This window comes from Chiloscyllium plagiosum, unplaced genomic scaffold, assembly GCF_037043375.1.
Source record: "Chiloscyllium plagiosum isolate Xiang-an unplaced genomic scaffold, Cpla_swu_hap1 HiC_scaffold_26, whole genome shotgun sequence".
In the NCBI taxonomy this organism is placed as follows: domain Eukaryota; kingdom Metazoa; phylum Chordata; class Chondrichthyes; order Orectolobiformes; family Hemiscylliidae; genus Chiloscyllium; species Chiloscyllium plagiosum.
The window spans coordinates 38,397,900-38,410,822 of record NW_028270164.1 but is presented as its reverse complement, the minus strand read 5'-3'; the positions used below and the strand labels follow the sequence as shown (position 1 = coordinate 38,410,822).

Sequence of the window (12,923 nt, the reverse complement as noted above, 5' to 3'; positions counted from 1 at the left end):
AGGATGCCCGGAGGCATGGTACATTGGGGAAACTGAGCAAAGGCTACGACAACGGATCAATGGGCACCGCACAATTAACAGACGGGAGGGTTCCCTCCCAGTTGGGGAACACTTCAGTGGTCCAGGACATTCAGCCTCGGACCTTTGGGTGACCATCCTCCAAGGTGAACTTCGGGACAGGCAGCAGAGAAAAATGGCTGAGCAGAGGCTGATAGCTAAGTTCGGTACCCATATGGAGGGCCTCAACCGGGACCTTGGGTTCATGTCACATTATAGGTGACCACCATTGCACTATACACACACACAGATACTCCTACACACACACACACACTCTCTCACACACACACAGGCACTCCTGTACACACACACACACACACACAGACGCCCACACACACCCTTACAGACACAGACACTCCCACACTCTCACATGCACCCCCTCATAGACTTAAGACACTCTGCACTCACTACACACACACACATATACTTTCTCACACTCTCAACCCCCAACCCAGAGAGAGAGAGACACACACAGACAGACAAAGATCCACATGCACACATATATTTTGTGGGGTGAATTTGTACTTGCAGGATTACATTGTACTTTGCTCAAAAACTGCATGCATTTATGTAGAACTGAGCTCAAAAACTGTATGAATTTATGTAAAACTCCATTATCTCACTTTTTAGATTAGAATCAATCTAAACATCAGGTCATAGACAGAGAACACAGGGGGGCTAACACCTTCAACATATTGTCTAGCTATCACCATTGTTAACAGCTAACCCAAGAATGCAACTTTAAAAAAAGGTTTTGTGATTTACACATGAAAGAATACAGTGATAGTTTCACTTCTAACAGATGAAAGGCTTAACGGACAATCAATTCTTCAAAGTATAATTTCAGTTACATCACACTGTAAATTTTTGCTATAAATTCTGTGTGCTAGGATTGTGTACTCCACAACCACCTGATGAAGGAGCGCGCTCCAAAAGCTAGTGTGCTTCCAATTAAACCTGATGGACTATAGCCTGGTGTTGTGTGATTTTTAACTTTGTACACCTCAGTCCAACACCGGCATCTCCAAATCATGTTGCAACATAATCCTTCTCGTAGCTTACCTCACTCCCCTGCTTCTCCTGTCACCTCCACATTTTCCCTTGGCTTCCTGTCATCCTTTCAAAGGCAATAAGGGTCTGGCTTTCAGTACAGGCCTTCCCCCAGGAGTCCCCTTGCCCACTGTTCCCAGTGCAGCTTCCCTGCCTCCCGAATCCCACAGCTAGTGCCAGCCATTGGCCCATTCTTCGATTTTCAATCTAACTAATGAATGTGAAATAAAGTTGGAGTCGTCAGCACGTGCATTGCTGCTATCACTGTGCAGGCATACGTTGAAGTCAGTCATAGACTATTGGTATTTGGAGTAATTATTCCATTAAGTAAACCTGGGCAATCCTTTGCTAACTATCCTTGGGGCATTTACCAGTTTCTAAAACACAGGTTTTCCCTGTTCATCGTCCACTTAAAATTTTAATTTCCAAACATGAATCAAAACTTAGACATAGTTGCAACAGCAACATCTACAAGAGATCCTATGCTGCCTACCTATAAGCAGTGTTGTCTCAAAAGGGATGATATTGTAGAAAGTTTAAAGAAAGATGCAGCGAATGAATGTCAATAATGTTATTTTCCTTTTCTCTTTCGGTCATGTATTAGATCACCTTTATCCTGAAGCGAACCTGGTTCTGTAAGTTCAAGACTGATCCACATTACCTTGTCAGCACAGTTAAGGATGGATAATAACTACTGACCTTGTTAACCAAAAAAAAAATCAAAAATGAATTTAAATAATAAAGATATTTCTAAATGTAATCTATATTTAGGCTTAGACTATTCTAGTGTTTAAATTACAGTGATACAAAACACTAAAGATTGTTCTAATTATTGTTTTGTCTTCCAAAATCATGTCTGTTTGGGAGCAGCTGAAATAATTGGCTGAAAGTGGGAAAACTCTACCCTATGTGTTTTTCAAGTGAGCTCCTTGGTACTCTGTCGCGAGGCAAATTGTGTAAGTCTTCTCTCTCAACCTTCCTTCTCTTCAGCTCACTAACTATGCAGCCAGTCTCTCTGAAGATCAGTCCATTGAATCATGGAGCAGGAGAAATCGATGTGCTAGCCACTGCTTGGACTTTGAGGTTCATTCCACTAGCAGCATGTTTAACTCCCAGCTGCATATCATCGAAGATGCTGTAAGCCAGGACAGTCCTTCACGATGTGGTCCTGCACTATTATCTCAAGAAAGAAAGCTCCTCTGTTTGCCAACAGTGACCTGGAGTTGCCGATGGATGGGATGGTGGAGAGAAGGGCAAGGCTGACTGACCAAGGTGGACATGCCACCAGACGCAGCAGTTGGGATTGAGATAATGGTCAGCCCTCAGTGAACAGTGCAATAGAGGATTAATGATTTCCTATGTCTCCCAAGGGTAACTGAGACCAGTCCCTCTCCCCTGCTTCATGCTTACTCTAAGTCTACCAATGTAATCACTTCTCACCAAGGCTCATGGGCTACAGTACTCATTTGCCTGCATCCTGTTCACTCAACTACTCTCACCCACTTCATCTAGCTACTTACCAAAAAAAGACTGTGGATGATGGAAATCAAAACCAAATCAGAAATTGTGGAAAAAGTCAGCAGGTCTGGCAGCAGAAAGCAGAGTTAATGTTTCATGTCCAGTGACCCTTCTATAGAACTGAACTAACTACTTCATCTATCTACTAACCGTCTTGCCCTCTGCACTTACTACTTGCTCACTGAGAACACCTGACCACCTCTCCTACACCTGCATTGCCACTAATGGCTGTCCCATTCACTTCCAATATACACCCTCCCTTCTGTTACCTGAAAAACTTGACTATGTGCTTCAAGGGTTCCTTCCTTAAAAGATGGGGACTCATTGTGAGAATTCATCTGCCAATATAGGGTGAATTACCTTGGATCTGCAAAATACATCTGGGTATATTGCATCCCTCAGAACTCCTTATTGAGGCATGTTACTGGCCTCCTTGCAAACCTTTGCTGCTACATTGTGTTGTTTGTGCTTTAATGTGTTTGACATGACATGAGAATTTGTGTGTGCTGTTACAGAAGTGGGCTTTTCACTTTCTGACATTCATGTCTTTGTGCGCCCTTAGAGTCCTAGAGATGTACAGCACAGGAACAGACTCTTCAGCCAGCTCATCCATGCTGACCAGATATCCGATATTATTCTAGTCCCACCTGCTAGCACTTGGCCCATATCCCTGTAAGCCCTCCTGATTCATATACCCATCCAGATGCCTTTTAAATGTTATTATTGTACCAGCCTCCACCACTTCCTCAGGAAGCTCATTCCATCCACGTACCGCCCTCTGTGTGAAAAGGTTGCCCCTTCGGTCGCTTTTATATCTTTCCCCTCTTACCCTAAACCTATGCCCTCTAGTTCTGGACTCCCCCACACCAGGGAAAAGACTTTGTCTATTTATCCAATCCATGCCCCTCATGGTTTTGTAAACCTCTATAAGGTCACTCTTCAGCCTCCAACGCTCCAGGGAAAACAGCCCCAGACTATTCAGCCTCTCCCTATAGCTCAAAGCCCCCAATCCTAGCAACATCCTTGTAAATCTTTTCTGAACTCTTTCAAGTTTCACAACATCCTTCTAATAGGATGAAAACCAGAATTGCACACACTATTCCAAAAGTGGCCTAACCAATATCCTGTATAGCTGCAACATGACTTCCCAACTCCTATAATCAATGCACTTTCAATAAAAGCACGCATGCCAAATGCTGCCTTCACTATCCTATCTACCTGCAACTCTACTTTCAAGGAACTATGAAACTGCACTCCAAGGTCTCTTTGTTCAGCAACACTCTGCAGAACCTTACCATTAAGTGTATAAGTCCTGCCCCTATTTGCCTTTCCAAAATGCAGCATCTCACATTTATCTAAACTGAATCCATCTGCCAGTCCTTGGCCCATTGGCCTATCTGACCAAGATCCTGTTGTACTCTGAGCTAACCTTCTTTGCTTTCCACCACACCTCCAATTTTGGTGTCATCTGCAAACTTACTAACTGTACCTCTTATGTTCACATTCAAATCATTTATATAAATGATGAAAAAACAATGGACCCAGCACTGATCCTTGTGGCACACTACTGGTCACAGGCCTCTAGACTGAAAAACAACCCTCCACCATTGCCCTGTCTTCTATCTTCGAGCCAGTCTCTTTCCAAATGGCTAGTTCTTCCCGTATTCCACGTGATCTACTAAGAGCAACCTTGTTGAATGCCTTACCAAAGTCCATATAGATCACTGGTCACAGGCCTCATTAATCCTATTTGTTACTTTGAAACTCTCAATCAAGTTTGTGATATGGTTTCCCTTACGCAAAGCCATGTTGACTATCCCTAATCAGTCATTTCCAAATACATGTAAATCCTGTCCCTCAGGGTTCCCTCCAACAACTTGCCCATCTCTGATCTCAGGCTCACTGATCTATAGTTCCCTGGCTTGTCCTTCTCACCTTCCTTAAATAGTGGCACCTGATTAGCCAACCTCCAGTCTTCTGGCACCTCCACTGTGACTACCAATGATACAAATATCTCAGCAAGGGGCCCACCAATTACTTTCCTAACTTCCCACAGAGGTCCAGAGTATTCCTGATCAGGTCCTGGAGATTTATCCACCTTCATGCATTTTTAGACACCCAGCACCACCACCTCTGTAATATGGGCGTTTTCAAGATATCACCATCTATTTCCCCACATTCTATATCTTCCATGTCCTTCTCCACAGTAAACACTAATGTAAAATACTTTGAATGACTTCAAGGCTCAGCCTGAGATAAAGGATGATTCCCCTGTCCTTCAGGTTTTGTTTGTGTTGCTGCCTATGTTCCCTCAAGCAATTTTGGCTTCCATCTCCCACCCCATCATTTCCTTTCAATAATTGTTAATTAGATTAGATTCTCTACAGTGTGGAAACAGGCCATTTGGCCCAACACATCCACGCTGACCCTCTAAAGAGTAACCAACCCAGACCCACCTCACAATGGGCAATTTAGCATAGCCAATTCACCTGATCTGCACATCTTTGGTTTCCTCTGGGTGCTCCAGTTTCCTCCCACAATCCAATGTAGACACTGGGAGAATGTGCAAGCTTCACACAGACAGTTGCTCGAGGCTGGAATCGAACCTGGGTCCCTGGCACTGTTAGGCAGCAGTGCTAACCACTGAGCCATCGTGCCTGTGCCCCCAATTCAATCCCAAATTACAGAGGAACCTTGATTATCCGGACAACACGACCGGGAAGTATTTTGTCAGATAACCGAATGCCAGATAACAGTTTAGCCAAGCATCTTGCCAGATGATCCGAAATTCAGATATTCGAATGCCAGATAATAGAAATACGTCTGTATGCAGTTTTGCGAGTTGTCATGCGTTTGTTAACCATGCATACTCCATATGTAGAGGCCAGAGTTTTACTGATTTGTGAACATCATTCCCTCCCAGAAGTCCCTATCCCCTCTTAAACACTGAGATCTCACTCTTTTACCTTGATTTAGATTACATTACAGTGTGGAAACAGGCCCTTCGGCCCAACAAGTCCACACCGACCCGCCGAAGCGCAACCCACCCATACCCATACCCCGACATTTACTCCTAACCTAACACTACGGGCAATTTAGCATGGTCAATTCACCTAACCTGCACATCTTTGTGACTGTGGGAGGAAACCGGAGCACCCGGAGGAAACCCACGCAGACACAGGGAGAACGTTCAAACTCCACACACAGTCGCCTGAGGCGGGAATTGAACCCGAGTCTCTGGCGCTGTGAGGCAGCAGTGCTAACCACTGTGCCACCTTTCACTGTAATCATTCCCCCAGTGACGCACTCCAATGGACACCAACTGTAACAGGATGATTCCCTTGACTGACTGTAGTCCCTGTGACTCCAGTGGAGATTTGACCCCTTTGACTTTTATGCTAATCGTTGATACGTACTGATGATATATGGAATTTAGCTTACTTCCAGATTCATCCATCCAAATGAATCATTGGTGATCATTGTTAAATAAAAACCCACCTGATTTACTGATGTCTTCTAAGGAACATCCTCTACCAGGTCTGGCCTGCATGTGATTCAGATCAGTAAAAATATAATTGCCTTTTAAATGCCTGCTGAAATAGTCAAACAAGCTATTCCGTTGTGACAATTAAGGATGGGCAACAAACACTGGCCTTTCCAGAGACACCCACATCCCATGAAAGAATATATTTAAGAACTGATTGCAAGCAAGACTTGCAGGTGAGAAAATCTGCATTTATGTCCTGTTTTTGCAATTTCAGTATATCCCATGAAAGTCCTGTCTTTCCAACTTTGCCCATCACCTGAAGCGTGATGAACCATAGATTGAGCTACCAATAGTCAACTCTCTCTAATGACTGAGTCGTCCAATAGAACTGTACTGACATCGCAAACGTTTCGCATCCATCCAAGTACTTTTAAAAGGAAGCTACAATAATTAAAGAACCAATATGTGCACAGCAATGAAATGCTGATCAACAATTGGTTTGCTGGGTAAGGTGGCCAGAGCAGAGAAAATCCCATTCTATTAGAAGACTGCAGTAGGATCTTACACATCAGTTGAAGAGATTTTGGGTCATCCAAGATGGAGGACGGGAAAAATCTCTGGCTATAACAGGCTGCTCCTTTTTTGAGGTATTTTAGGTGTTGGAGGAGATTTTCTCAAATTCCAGGAGCAGCGATTACTGTTTTATATGCTGTTGCATTGTTTTGAAACTTTGGAGGAAAAGAAAAGTCCAAACAGTGGCACTTTTAAAAGGGAGAGGAACACATGAAGGCAGCACATGGTCTCTGCAGGAGAGAGAAAAACCCACACTGCTAACTGACACAGCAGTGAACCTGCACAGTTACTGCCTTTGCTGTTTGAATTCATGTATCGCTGGACTTCGGACCGAGTCTCGGAAAATTAACAAACAGTGAAATTCACAACTAATCTTGGAGCAATCTGTTTGGGAGAGGTCGCAGCACAGAAACAGGTAAGTGATTAGTTTTAAGTGTGGCCTAGTCTGCAGTAGTGAGTAGAGTGGGTTCTTTCTTGGTTATATGTTTTATTGAGGTATGTCTCTTGATTAAACTTAAAAATATAAGCCATAAGTATTAAGTTAGCCAGGAGCAGTGTTTTGTAGAGGAATAAGACAGTGCTATGTTCTGAGTCTGTAGATTAGAGGAAGCAAAAATGGCCTTTAGTAGAGTGGTATGCTCTTCTTGTCAGATGTGGGAGTTTAGGGAGAGTTTGCATGTTACTGAGAATTATATCTGCAATAAATGTCGTTCGTTGTGAATCCAATCAGATTGAATGGATCAGTTAGAGGCAATGAGGAATTTACAAGAGCAAGGGGGTATGGTTGAAGGCTGTTATACGAAGGGAGAAAAGTTGCAGATACAGCTACATAGATGGGATAACTTCAGGAAAGGCAAGAGAGGTAGGCTGGTAGTGTGGGAGGCTTCTGTGGCTATCCCCATTTCAAACAGGTATGCTGTTTTGGAAAATGTAGGTGGTGATGGATTCTCAGGGGAATGTAGCACGAACAACCAAGTTTCTGGTATTGACACTGGCTCTAATGCAACGAGGGGTACGTTGGGTTCCAAGAGATCAATTGTGATAGGGGACTCTCTAGTCTGAGGTACAGACAGACGTTTCTGTGGCCAGCAGCGAAAAATCAGAATCGTGTGTTGCCTCCCTGGTGCCAGGATCAAGGATGTCTCAGAGAGAGTGCAAAATGTTCTCAAGGGGGAGAGGGCCCAGCACGACTAAGGAAGGGGAAAGGATGGGATTCTGAAGGAAGAATATAAAGTGTTTGGCAGGAATTTAAAAAGGAGGTCCTCGAAAGTGGTAATATCTGGATTAAATCCGGTGCTACGAGGTAATGAGGGTAGGAACATGAGGATAGAGCAAATGAATGCAAGGCTGAGGAGCTGGTGTATGGGAGAAGGATTCACATTTTTGGATTATTGGAATGTCTTCTGGGGTAGAAGTGACCTGTACAAGAAGGACAGATTGTATCTGAATTGGAAGGGGACTAATATACTGACAGGGAGATTTGCTAGAGTTGCTTGGCAGGATTTAAACTAGTAAGTTGGGGCTTGGGATCCAGGGAGATAGTGAGGAAAGAGATCAATCTGAGTTTGGCTGAGAAAAGAAGCAAGTCAAACAGTCAAGGCAGGCAGGGACAAAGCAAAGAACAAGGTAGAACTGACAATTTAAACAGCATTTATTTCAATGCAAGAGGCCTAAAAGGAAAGGCAGATGAACTCACGGCATGGTTAGGAACATGGGATGGGGATATCATCGCAATTATAGAAACATGGCTCAGAGATAGGCAGGACTGGCAGCTTAATGTTCCAGGATACATTTAGCTTCAGGGTGCAGGGCCTGGAGTGTAGGGAGGTTAGGAACATGGCATCAATTTCCAAGGAGGGTGTCTGTAAACAGGAAAGTGGCTTGAAGTGTGTATACTTCAATGCAAGAAGTATACAAAATAAGGTAGGTGAACTTGCAGCGTGGGTTGGTACCTGGGACTTCGATGTTGTGGCTATTACGGAGACATGGGTAGAACAGGGACAGGATTGGCTGTTGAAGCTTCCAGGATTTAAATGTTTTAGTAGGGTCAGAGGTGGGGGTAAAAGAGGGGGAGGTGTGGCATTGCTTGTCAAAGATAGTATTACAGTGGTGGAAAGGACGATGGATGAGGACTTGCCATCTGAGGTAGTTTGGGCTGAGGTTCGGAATAGGAAAGGTGAGGTCACCCTGTTAGGAGTCTTTTACAGGCCTCCCAATAGTCCTAGAAACGTAGAAGAAAGGATAGGGAAGGTGATTCAGGAGATGAGTGACAGTAATAGGGTGGTTGTGATGGGGGACTTTAACTTTCCTGATATTGATTGGGAAAGCTATAGCTCAAGTTCGTTAGATGGGTCAGTGTTTGTTCAATGTGTGCAGGAGAGTTTCCTGACACAATATGTCGACAGGCCAACAAGAGGTGAGGCCATACTGGATTTGGTTCTGGGTAACGAACCAGGCCAGGTGTTAGAATTAGAGGTAGGTGAGCACTTTGGGGATAGTGACCATAATTCGGTGATTTTTACTCTCGTGATGGAGAGGGATAAGTGTGTACTACAGGGCAAGAGTTATAGCTGGGGTCAGGGAAATTATGATGCGGTGAGGCATGACTTAGGATGTGTGGCTTGGAAAAGTAGACTCCAAGGCAAGAGTGTAAATGATATGTGGAGCTTGTTCAAGGAGCAACTATTGAGTGTCCTTGATAATTATGTACCTGTCAGGCAGGGAGGAAAGGGTCGTGCGAGGGAGCCGTGGTTTAATAAGGAATTGGAATCCCTTGTTAAATGGAAGAGGGCGGCCTATCTCAAGATGAGACGTGAAGGTTCAATTGGGGCGATTGAGGGTTATAGGGTAGCCAGGAAGGACCTGAAGAGAGAGCTAAGAGCAGCAAGGAGGGGACATGAAAGGTCCTTAATCGGTAGGATTAGGGAAAACCCCAAGGCTTTCTATAGGTATGTTAGGAATAAAAGAATGACTAGGGTAGGAATAGGTCCAGTCAAGGATAGTAGTGGGAAGTTGCGTGTGGAGGCGGAAGAGATTGGGGAGACACTGAATGAATACTTTTCTTCAGTATTTACTCAGGAACAGGGCATTGTCGTCGATGTGAATACTGAGTCACAAATAAGTAGAATGGATGGCTTTGAGGTATGTAGAGAAGAGGTGTTGGAAATCCTGGAAAAGGTGAAAATAGATAAGTCCCCTGGGCCTGATAGCATTTATCCTAGGATTCTCTGGGAAGCAAGGGAGGAGATTGCAGAGCCATTGGCCTTGATTTTTATGTCCTCTTTGTCTACAGGAGTAGTGCCAGAAGACTGGAGGATAGCAAATGTGGTTCCCTTGTTCAAAAAGGGGAGTAGGGATAACCCTAGTAACTATAGGCCGGTGAGTCTCACTTCTGTTGTGGGCAAAGTCTTAGAGAGAATTGTAAGGGATAGGATTTATGCACATCTGGATAGGAATAATGTGATCAAGGATAGTCAGCATGGTTTTGTGAAGGGCAGGTCGTGCCTCACAAACCTTATTGAATTCTTTGAAAAGGTGACGAAGGAGGTTGATGAGGGGAAAGCGGTAGATGTGGTATATATGGATTTTAGTAAGGCGTTTGATAAGGTTCCCCATGGTAGGCTACTGCAGAAAATACGGAGATATGGCATTGAGGGTGAGTTGGAGGTTTGGATTAGGAATTGGCTGGATGGAAGAAGACAGAGGGTAGTAGTTGATGGCAAAGTTTCTTCATGGAGTGCCGTCACTAGTGGTGTTCCGCAAGGATCTGTTTTGGGACCATTGCTGTTTGTCATTTTTATAAATGACCTGGAAGAGGGGTTAGAAGGTTGGGTGAGCAAGTTTGCGGATGATACGAAAGTCGGAGGAGTTGTTGACAGTGAGGAAGGATGTGGCAGGTTACAGCAGGATATAGAGAAGCTGCAGAGCTGGGCAGAAAGGTGGCAAATGGAATTCAATGTAGCTAAGTGTGAGGTGATTCACTTTGGGAAGAATAACAAAAAGATGGGGTACTGGGCTAATGGTCGGATACTTGGTAGTGTGGATGAGCAGAGGGATCTTGGTGTCCATGTACACAGATCTCTGAAAGTTGCCACCCAGGTAAATAGTGCGGTGAGGAAGGCATATGGCATACTGGCTTTTATTGGTAGATGAATTGAGTTCCGGAGTCCTGAGGTCATGATGCAGTTGTATAAGACTCTGGTGCGGCCGCATCTGGAATATTGTGTGCAGTTTTGGTCGCCATACTATAGGAAGGATGTGGAGGCACTGGAACGGGTGCAGAGGAGGTTTACCAGGATGTTGCCTGGTATGGAAGGAAGATCGTATGAGGAAAGACTGAGACACTTGGGGCTGTTTTCATTAGAGAAAAGAAGGTTTAGGGGTGACTTGATTGAGGTGTACAAGATGATTAGGGGGTTAGATAGGGTTGACAGTGTGAACCTTTTCCCGCGTATGGAGTCGGGTATTACAAGGGGGCATAGCTTTAAATTAAGGGGGGGTAGATATAGGACTGAAGTTAGGGGTAGGTTCTTCACTCAGCGAGTCGTAAGTTCATGGAATGCCCTGCCAGCAGCAGTGGTGGACTCTCCCTCTTTATGGGCATTTAAGCGGGCATTGGATAGGTATATGGAGGATAGTGGGTTAGTATAGGTTAGGTGGGCTTGGATCGGCGCAACATCGAGGGCCAAAGGGCCTGTACTGCGCTGTATTCTTCTATGTTCTATGTTCTACAAATGCTACAGGAAGGACAGAAAGGGAGGCAAGAGAGAAGGGGGAATGGTGTTTTTGATAAAAGATAGCAATATAGCTGTACTGAGGGAGGATATTCCCAGAAATGCATCCAGGCATGTTATATGGGTGGAACTGAGAAATAAAAAAGGGATGATCACTTTATTGGGATTGAATTATAGACCCCTAATAGTCAGGATAATGGTTAGTCCACTTTTGGAATACTGTGTGCAATTCTGATCTTCCTAACAGAAGGATGTTGTGAAACTTACAGTGGGTCAGAAAAGATATTTAAGGATGTTGCCAGGGTTGGAGGATTGAGCTAATAGGGAGTGGTTAAATAGGCTAGGGGTGTTTTCCCTGGAGTGTCAAAGGCTGAGGGGTGACCTGGTAGAGGTTTATAAAATCATAAGGGATATGAAAGGTCATTTTCCTGGGGTGGGGGAGGGGCTAGGTTCAGGGTGAGAGGGGAAAGATAAACAAGAGACCGAAGGGGCAACTTTTTCACACAGAGGGTGGTATGTGTATGGAATGAGCTGCCAGAGGAAGTGGTAGAGGCTGGTACAATTGCAACATTTAAAAGAAATCTGGATGGGTATATGAATTGGAAGGGTTTGGAGGGATATGGGCCAGGTGCTAGCAGGTGGGACTAGATTGTGTTGGGATATCTGGTTGGCATGGACGAGTTGGACCGAAGGGGCTGTTTTCGTGCTGTACATTTCTATGACTTTATGAGAGCTGTTGGGACTGTGCGTTAACGTCTCATTTGAATGACATGTCAGAGTTGAACACCCCACTCAGTCCTGTACTAAAGCCCCAGCTTTGTTTATGTGCTTATTAGATACTCAAACATGCTCAAGCATGTGATCTTCTGGCTCTGAAAAGGAGATTCTTCAGCCAAGACTGACATCATTTAGTAATTATTTCCAATAGCTATCTTTGTACAACATTAAACATTGTACTCGAGCAAAGAAAATACTTCTGTATTTACCATGGATTTCTCCAAAGGTTCGGACCCTGATATATCCCCATATGGTATTGAAGCTCTTCATCAACAATTACTGCTTGCAGTTGATTTTGATGATAAGTAGTAGCTCTTTTGCAAGTCCTTATTTGGTAAAACAAATTATATATTCCTGGACATGTTATTAATTATTTTAGGATGAATGTTTCTTTAGTTTTTAAAACACTTCTGTGTCATTTTTGTGAATTTGTACTAGAATAGCGGTCTTCTTGGAAATATGCAAGTGTTCAGCTGTATGTAGTCTATAAACACTGACATATCATGTGGTTGAAGTAAATAATTAAACTTTAAACAAACTATATAAATATGTACCACTTTCCAAGCGCAGAGTGCCTTTCACAAGTGGACAAGGGTAGAACTGTATATAAATGAGTACAAACACCTTGCAGTACAGAACTTCATTCTGCACTTCACAGATAATGTTGAAATGACATATTTGGTAACAGTGTCTGCACCGGTTTGGTTTGGATACAGCCGTTTGTGGTG

General features: G+C 43.9%; 1 long non-coding RNA gene across 1 annotated transcript in view; it reads left to right on the top strand.

Annotated features, from left to right (window-relative positions):
• The first annotated feature begins 6,701 nt into the window (after positions 1-6,701).
• Positions 6,702-12,923, top strand: part of LOC122563240 (uncharacterized) — a 77,307-nt gene continuing 71,085 nt past the window's right edge. The window contains exon 1 of the long non-coding RNA XR_015750946.1: positions 6,702-7,100. This is a non-coding gene — a long non-coding RNA (uncharacterized LOC122563240). The remainder of the gene's footprint in view (positions 7,101-12,923) is intronic.